The sequence below is a fragment of the Solanum pennellii genome, chromosome 3 (assembly GCF_001406875.1).
Source record: "Solanum pennellii chromosome 3, SPENNV200".
NCBI classification, from domain to species: domain Eukaryota; kingdom Viridiplantae; phylum Streptophyta; class Magnoliopsida; order Solanales; family Solanaceae; genus Solanum; species Solanum pennellii.
The window spans coordinates 66,055,539-66,065,472 of record NC_028639.1 but is presented as its reverse complement, the minus strand read 5'-3'; the positions used below and the strand labels follow the sequence as shown (position 1 = coordinate 66,065,472).

General features: G+C 28.9%; 2 long non-coding RNA genes across 3 annotated transcripts in view; both read left to right on the top strand.

The window, feature by feature from the left end:
• The first annotated feature begins 29 nt into the window (after window positions 1-29).
• Window positions 30-393, top strand: LOC114076362. The gene is made up of 2 exons (XR_003577200.1): window positions 30-301; window positions 361-393. It is a non-coding gene; the product is annotated as an uncharacterized LOC114076362 (long non-coding RNA).
• A 6,300-nt stretch (window positions 394-6,693) lies between these two features.
• Window positions 6,694-9,934, top strand: part of LOC114076422 — an 11,162-nt gene continuing 7,921 nt past the window's right edge. For both annotated transcript variants that reach the window (XR_003577332.1, XR_003577331.1), the window contains exon 1: window positions 6,694-7,793. This is a non-coding gene — a long non-coding RNA (uncharacterized LOC114076422). The remainder of the gene's footprint in view (window positions 7,794-9,934) is intronic.

Below are 9,934 nucleotides of genomic sequence, written 5' to 3'. Positions count from 1 at the left end.
GGAGGGGGGGTGAAGAGGTCCTCGGGGGTGGGGGGTCATTTCTCTCAATGGAGGTTGATAGACTATCATTTTCCTCGACACGATAGGCAATCAAAGATATCATTTTGAGCTTTTGAAAACTATAGATAAGATCAAAACTGCTACACATAATTATACTCCAAGCAGTTAAGCTTCTAAAAGTTTTTCGTATCATTTAAAGGATGACGTAGCAGCAGAAATGAGAAGACTGAAGCTGGAGCTCAAGTGAACACTGGAAATGTACAGTACAACATGCAAGGAAGCACTCACAGCACAACAAAAGGTAGGAAATTGTGCTCCTTTGTGATTTGTATCAATGACTTAACATGATGTCAATTGTAGGCGACAGAATTCCAGCGTTGGAAAGCAGAAGAATAGAAGAGGCAAGATTTGCAGAAGAACCTGCATTAGCACTTGCATAGAAACAAAAGGCAAAATCTAGAGCAGCCGTTGAGCAAGCGGAGGCAGCTCAGAGGCTTACAGAACTAGAATCTCAGAAGAGAATTAATGCAGAAATTAAAGCTCTCATTTTTGAAATTAAAAGAGAAGTTTTCGTAGAATATAGTTCAAATGTTAAACTTAACAGTATAAGATATGACTTATATATTTCTTTAGATCTTTTTTATGTTAGATTATGATTTATGTTTTTCTTTTTCACTTTGTAGTTAAGGTATGGTTGATCAAAATGGATTGGTTGCAACCCATATTTTTATGTAATTATGTATCATTTTGCATTGTTATGAAAAAAAAATCTTTGTTTTCGTGTTATTATATTTTTAAGTGTTATTTAACTGACAAAATTTCTATTAATACATGATGAGTTTGATAATACTTGAATAGTTTATGCAAAATATGTTTTTGTTTAAATAGAAGTAATTCATATATCATATCACTTTATTATTATAAATATAAATCATTATAAGAGGGAACCAAAAAAGTTAAAAGTTGAATTACAATTTTACCCCTTCTATAAATTAAATTGTTATAAAATATTTAAATATTTGATTGTATAAATTTAATTAAATGTCAATAATTTTTAGACTTCCTAAGATTAATTTCTAATGAAATATATAATTTATTAATATTTATCATCTATAATCTATATGTATATAATAATTATAATTTTTTGAGAAAAGACATAAAATCACCACTGAAGTTGTCTCGAATTTTCAAAAAGGCACCTTAACTTTGTGGATGTCTTATTTCCCTATTGAACAATTTAAGAGTGTTATAAATATCTCATTTTTCGCCCAACCTCAATTGCAAGAAAAGAGGTGAAATCACGCACGAATAGTTGTTTGACACGTAATAAGTTCTTTTAGTTTTAAATTTTTAGTATCATTTTCATTTTCATTTTATTATTTCTATTTTATAACTTTATTTTAATTTTTTCCTCTTTCTTCTTAAATTTTCATTAATCAAATCCTTTGTTCCTTCTTGTAAATCTTTCAAAAGTAGCAGCCATAATCACCTTCAATGTAACCTCCATGATGCTTCCGTGTAACACTATTTTCCTCACCAAAACATCACTAAATAAAATCAATTCAACTCTCAAGTTACTAAAGTAAGGTAATAAGACTAAAAAAAAGATAGAGTTTCATAATATTCTCTAATCAATGAACTTTTTTTTTTTTTTTTAAAATAAAATTAAAGAAGAAAAAGAAACAAAGAAAAGCAAGAGACAAGAAAAAAAGTGATAAAAATGGATGAAGTAAATGGATCTTCTAAGTTGAAGAAGATGAAGAAAAAATTGAAATTTGGAATTTGGGTGAAGAAGATGATGGGGAAGATGATGTAAATTAATTAAATAATTAATATTAAAGAAATATAAAGACACGTAGCACTTTGTAGTTGGTTATGACAGTGAGAAGATGGGTCACGCGCCCCATTTTCATGGTAACAACCCAGACGAGAAAATGGGTCAAAATGACCAATTTACAAAGATATTAAATAGTTTCATGGGGTGATATGACACTTTTAAAATTAGAGTGTCTTTATGCAAATACGAAATAACTTTAGGTGGGACTTTATGTCTTTTCTCTAAATTTTTTTCAAAATGAATACTAAAAGTATGAATAAAAAAAGTTGAAAGTTGAATTACAATTTTACCCCTTCTATAAATTACTTTGTTATAAAATATTTAAATATTTGATTGTATAAATTTAATTAAATGTCAATAACTTTTAGACTTCCTAAGATTAATTTCTAATTAAATATGTAATTTGTTAATATTTATCATCTATAATCTATGTGAATATAATAATTATAATTTTTTTTCAAAATGAATAAAAAAAGTTGAAAGTTGAATTACAATTTTACCACTTCTATAAATTAAATTCTTATAAAATATTTAAATATTTGATTGTATAAATTTAAATGTCAATAACTTTTAGACTTCCTAAGATTAATTTCTAATTAAATATCTAATTTATTAATATTTATCATCTATAATCTATATGTATATAATAATTATAATTTTTTTTCAAAAAAAAAAAGTCTTTACCTAAATTGTTATACTTTTCCTCTTCTTATAACTTTTTCCTTAACCTCTCTCATGAATAATATAATTTATGTGGATGAAGTATTATCCTTTATGATAAATAACGAAATTTAATAATTTAAAGGATGAAAATCTTCAAAATGGAGACGCATATTGATAATGTCCTCTTGATTAATATTAAAGAATGACTCTAGCTTCACAAATTTAAATTCGTTGATGCGTAATTACATGATAAGAACTTTAGTTTTTCTTTCTAAGTGGTTTGCTAACTCTTTTTTTTATTATATATTATTCATTTATTTATTATTATTATTTTCTAATTACTTATTCAACTTTTATACTCTTAATGTTCATAACTCTCATCTTTTCATATTCATAACCTCCAAATATTTAAACTAAAACTTTAAGATATCTTTTGATATTCCTTCTACTCTATCTATATAAATTCAAGAAGACTCTTGAATTTTGATAAGATGTTGAAGGAATTGATAAGAACTCAAAAAGTTATGTACTAATTTTGTATATATACATCAGTCTTATAAGAATAATGTCTACGTTGTATTTTTTCTTAAATCTGTTTCTTTTTGCCTTTTTTTCTCTCTATTAGACTTCTTAATTTAGTTTTCTATGAATGTTTTATTACTGTAAGTCTTTAATCTTATTTTGTAATTTGTTACATTTTATTATTCATTACATTTTACATATATATTTTAATGAAATTTAGTCATTCTAACGTATATATAAAAATTCACATGAAACACACGTGTGAAGCACGTGCTCAGAAACTAGTATTATTATAAGAGGGAACCAAAAAAGTTAAAAGTTCAATTACGATTTTATCCTTATTATAAATTAAAATATTATAAAAATATTTAACTATTTAATTTAAATATTAAATTATATTATTTTAATAAAAATGTTAATGACTTTTGCAAGTCTTTTGAATGATTCTTAATTAAAATATCTAATTTAATTTATTTTCTTGAAATTATTTACCCTTTAAATAGATACATGTATATGATTTATCTTCTAAATTAATTCATGTTCTTAATTAATATTTGTCTTTAATTTTTGTAACATTTGACCTTTCAATTTTGTGAGTGAATCTTCATATTCCAAAGCTATATTTTTTTCCCTATAAATACAAATCTTTTAATAGTATTTTCATAAAAAATTTATATGTGATACAATTTTTGTGTGTGGAAGACTAGAGAAGCTTTAATCAAGTGAAGAAAATTTCAAGGCCGGAGGATTTGTGTCAAGATTACAAGGCATAATGTGATTATAGGGATGAATAACACTTTAATTACTAGAATATCGAAGTTTGATATATTTGTTTTCTTACTTATTTGTCGAGATCAGAACTATGATAGGACCCCTCCATTTATTTTGTTGAATATCACTTCCATTAACTTGTCTTCCAAAGATTTTAACTCTTTTTTATGGTCAAAAGTTGAATGTTTATTACTATAACTTTGTTTCAATTTGCATTATCAATAAAAAAAATTGTCTTAGAATTTTTCTATTTTTCGTTGGTAACCTTAAGCTAAACTTGCTCCTATATATGATATTTTTTCTCTGTATTTGTAATTTTTTAAAGAATATATTTGATTGAAGGTGTATTTTTTTCTTTGAAAAATGAGACAAATACAATCATAAAAATAGTGTATATGGCATGTAAAACAATTAATGCCTACAAGATCTTCTAATTTCAAATTATTAATATTTACATTTTTGCATCTTAAATTTTAAACACTTATAAAGAATCATTCTTACATGTGTTTGTGGATAAAATCTATATCTTTTATCATTTGATCAAATATTTTGCTCCTATTAATTTTTTGACAAAAAAGTATAAAATATATTTTAACAAACTTTTAATTGTAAGAATATTAATATTGTCATTTTGGCTCTCCACTAAATTAAAATCTGATTTATTTAATGAAATATTAATATTTTATTTATATAGTTACCTAATTTAAGTACCAAACATTGCACTTTAAATCTTTAGTTATTTCCTTCTAATAAGTTTTCTTATATATAAATTTGAATTACTTAATTGCATTCTACTTGATGACAAGGAGAATTTCATACTAATTAGTATCAAACATTTTATCTTCTTGAAATGTATATCCTGGTAGTGTGCCTCCATGTTTGTTTTTGCTACTTTATTTTGTCTTTTAAAACAAATATAAAATTTCTATATCAAAATCATAATAAAGGGAGGACTAAATGCAAAAAAAAAATAAAATCTTCAAGTCAACTATATACTAGAAACGTTTTTTTAAAAGTTAAATCGTACATTGCCCTTTTATTAATAAGTTTATACACTAAAAACGTTTATCTTTTTACTTTTCATATTTTTATTGTAACTCAAATACTATTTTTTTAAAAATTATGTGATTTTTTAATAGTTCATATTCATCGTTATGAAGTAAATGTGCGACGCACGTGCCCATATACCTGTAATGAATAAATTTCAACTAGGATGAAAAAATGTGCTTGGTGAGGGTCAAACTCAGGTTCTCCTAGACACAAGCCATTTGCGCGCCCAACCAACAGGCCAAGATCACTTGTGTATCCATCTACTACGATTTATTTTTATAGTAGTCATATTTTGTTTTTTTTCAGGTTTTAGAAATATAAAATATTTCGACAAAGCAGTGTCGCGTGACAAACCTTTCTATAAGGTGAGACCTCCCTTGATTAGTCAACAACAACATCCTAAATCGACATACAATAGTCATCGTTATTACCTTTCACCAGCACCAACCATATAAAATTATTAAAATATTTTATTGATATAATATTAAATCAATTTCGTATTTTGTTTGGAATTGTATACTTATTATTTTTTAAACAAAGAAACTTTTACGCATTCATATGTTGAGAATACATTATCTTAACTATTTTATATTAAGATCTGAATGCATCATCTTAATATTCATATTAAGATTTTTAAATTTTAATACACATCTTAATTTTAATAAAAACAAATAAGGTCAAAGACTATTATAAATCTTAATCTTTTAATTCATTAAATAATTGTAATATAGAAAAATAAATGCAATTAATAATTAAACGGATAAATTAAATAATTAATATGTGAATAATTAAAATTAGACCTTCATTAAATAAAAAAAAATGATGGTCAAAACTGGTGGGGCAAATGCAGAATTTAAAAGGAAACATCACACTAAAATCATATAATTTCCTTTTAGTGGACTTTATTTTACCTACCTTTTTTTTTTTATCTTTAATAAAGTCAGTATTGACTAGCTTTTTTTATCTTTTAATCCTATAAGATAATGATGTCCGGAAACGATGCTATATGTTGGTGAGAGGAGTATTTTTTTAAAAATATATTAAATAGAATTACATCAATAGAAATAAGTATTACTAAGAGTCTAGGCCTTATATTACCAATTCAAATAAAGTACTTAATCTTTACTAACAAATAAGTATGAAGAAAATAAGAGTTAAAAAGAACGAAGTATCTTGTGATCAACACAGAGTTTGTGGTACACTCCTTGATGATATTACAAGTGAGGATACTTAAATAATGTTGAAATATGACAATCAAAAAGAAGATTGAGTTATTAGCCTCAAACTTTCTTTTACGAAAGCATGAATTAAAAAAGATTAATTTTTCATCAAAATTAACTTGAAGTATTTTTCTCTTGACTTCTTTAAACCTATCCAACAATACTTGATAATTCATACCTTTTTTTGGATTTATTAAATTTTGTTGCTTGTCGCGTCCTTGGAACATACTTTTAAGTCACTTTACCGTCCCAACTATTTTACCTTTCATGTGTCTTCTTTTCACTTTTGTTGTTTCCACTTCTTTGTTGTTTAGATGATATATCCCCTTCGCTAGCAATTCTATCAAAGCATATGTGCAGCTCTTCTTCATCTTCATCTTCATCAAGAGAATGATCGTCCAAATCAATTGTATTTGACGCTAAACCTCTTGATTCATTCTTTTTTGCAATCACACATTTAAGCACAAACAATATAAAAGCTTCTGGGCTTAATTTGCTATATGTAGCAGGTGGTGAAACTTGCTCTTCTTGGACCAAATTGTTGTCATTCTCTATTGACCTTATTAGTTGTCTAGATTCACCAAGTGACTCCAAAGATGTGCAAGAGATCTTACGAGTCGAGGTATTAAATGTGACCATGAGTGGATTAACTGATGGATTTGATTTGAGTAGCATGACAGCTAGATTTTCTTGAATAATCTTAGCTCCTAAGGATTAGAAAGATATAATGTTAAAGCCATAAAGTTAACATCTTTTTTAGTAGCTTTCATTAGGTATTTTGAGGCATTACCAATATCTTGTCTCTTCTTACTGTTTTGAAAATTTTCAGTTGCACCCTTTCCACTACATGAAGAATTATTTTGGCTAGTCATGAAAAAGGGTCAGACTACTAGTTGAATTTTTGTGTGCAATCAGTGTCCAGTTTTTAGTTGCATTATATTTCAACGTGCTACCCTGAACTTTTAGTATCTTCAACATCAATTGTGTCCATTAATTTTTGTTCTGAATCAACTCGGGACACATCAACTTCAACTCTTAGTGTCCCCCGTATAAACATTCATTGAGTACACAATTTTACTTAGAAGTGGAAGCAACCAATTATTGATCTAAAATAGTAGCTTTACTTTGATTGACATCTACAATCCTTTTTTTTCCATATAATATTTCTCTTGATATTTCTCATTATCGCTAGTATCTTTTAAAGTAGTTTATAAGATATCATCAATTTATTTGTTATTTCAATTTCTTTTCAAAATCGAACAACAATTAAATCATAACCTATTTTGCCCGTCAGAGTGACTTTTTGTGCGCCTCGAGGACTCCGGTGGGGAGGGGGGTGGGTCCTCGGGGCGCACGCCCCGATTTTGATCACTTAAAAGATCACGTAGAGTTCTTGAAATCATATGCTGGCTTAAGTGAGGAAGAGATCTTTCGAATTGTTTTAGTTTATCCCAACATGTTTAGTGCCAGCAGGAGAAGAAAATTGCATCCTCGAATTGATTTTCTAAAGCAATGTGGACTGAGTTCACATGACATATTCAGGTTCTTGATAAAAGCTCCTTTATTTCTAAGTCTGTCATTTGAGGGGAATCTCGCTTACAAGCTGGTTTTTTTTGGTGAAGATTGGGTATAAGAAGAATACCAAGGAATTGGCTATGGCAATGGGAGCTGTTACCAGGACTAGATGCAAAAATATGCAAGAAGTTATTGGCTGAGCATTGGATGTTGAGGTATTGGTGTTCTTCATGGCTGAGTAAGGACATGATTTTAACTTTTAGGCTGTATTTCTAGAAAAGTATGGTGAGCGTCCTTGCGTTATTCGTAAATAGGGCTTCTTATGAACTAGTGATCGTACATTAGTGCAAGTTCTCAATACACACAACAGATAGTTGACAGCACATTGAAACTGCTATTTCTGTTGATGATGTACTACAGAGCTGCCAATCCCTTTGATATTGACACTCTTTGAAATTGTAAATCAGTATCATATATTGCAAATTCTGATTTATCTTATGCCTATATTTCCTTTTAAAATATGGTGCATATGTGCTTTTTAAAGACAAATTATACAGCTATACTAGGAAAAGACTACATTGTGGTGTTGTTTTGAACTTTTTGTTGATTTAAGTGTCACTGTTTTCCGTGATCTGATCCTTGAAAATCGAGTTGGCCTCCTGATTCTTCTTTTAGTTTTGAACTGATGCACAAGATTGAATACTTCCTTGATTGTATAAATCATATTCTTTTGCTGGAGAAGATTCTGTAGTCTTGCTTTAACATTTGAACGTGCTAGCCGCTTGTTTCAGGAATACTCTTGGTCATGAGTTGCATCAACTATTAACATGAGTACTATAGAGAATGGTTTAGTAAAAGAGCAATTCTGAAAATAACTGTGCACTTCTTTTTAGTCTGTGAGTCTATTCAGCTGTGAAAATTTCGTTCACCTTTAATTTCTGTTTAGTTCATGTTGATTTCTAACTAATTAAAATGATTAAAAGAAACTCTGCAGAAGATATGTTGGTTGATTTCTTGAACTCTCAAACAACCAGTTCTGTATGAACATGAAGTTAATATGTTGGTTGATTACTTGAACTCTCAAACAACCAGTTCTGTATGAACATGAAGTTGAGGTATTTCCCTCTTTCTGGTAAGCCATTTGACACATCCTTCCTTTTTCCCTTGATAAAAATGAATCAGCACTTTAGTCTTCTGTAGCAGCTTTCACAATTTTTTTCCCAATAGAATTTGTAGCAGCTGGGGCAACCTTTTTAGTTTTCATGATTAAGACGCTCATTCTTGTTGGCTACACCAGACTCTTAGACATCTTAGTTTTTTGGATAACCATGGTGTCATATTCCACTGATCTTGCCATAATTTGGTCTCACATGTACGGTAGGATGTGCAAAGACTTCTGCTTTCTTAAACTTAAACTGTTCTTTATTTTTAGTTCCATGACATCTTTTCCTTCTCCATTTCTATTGTTTGACAGGATTGGAGTTTTCTTTCAAAGACGCACCCTTTTATCTGTCTTGGTCATTCTAATTGAATAGCATCTTCTTTTTTTTCTTCATTTTAGCTAGCTGCTTGGAGCTCCTAGTTCTTAACTTCTTTAAGTAGTATATGGAGGTAAGAAATTGGATAATGATTTTTTGACAAATATCCACTTGTAATAATGCTAATTGGAATATAACCAGCGTTCGCAAGGTGATTGAAAAATAGTCACAAACTTATAAAACCACAATACACATGTTTCTTCATCTGGGCTCCAAGATATATAACTGGAAATTGTTGCCCAAGCATAAAGAGAGTTTTATTGCCATCAACAGATGAAATTTGCCTTTTTAATAAAACGCATATATTAATTGAGAATCAAGCTCTCATTCATAAGGTGAAAGTTCAGTAGTCAACTAACTGAGCTACTAAAATTCTCCTAAATAACTGAGGTTTGATAGTTCTTCGAAGACATCATAATGGTTGCAGCCAGGGGTGTTAAGGGTCCAGCCCATTTGTTATATTTTTTTTAAGTGAAAGCCTAATCACTTATTGATGTGTGGCCATATGTTTTGGGCTTTGTTGACTTCTTCTAGAAGTCTTTGGGAGCTGCTGTTTTCTTCTGGGGTTTTTTGACGTGAAGAAAAAAATTGAGAGAGTGTGTGATAGAGAGAGAGAAGCAGTTTTTTGAGAGAGGGTTGGAGTGCAGACTTTCTGGACAGCCTTGACAAAATTTCAGTTTTCCGGAGATCCGACCGTTGGATCGTTCTGAAATTTTCACAGCTGGTTCACAACATATAGCACTACATCTTGATGGTTCAGATCGTCAATCGGAGCTCTTGATCGTCTGTTATCACAGCTGGTGTAACCTGCGTTTTTT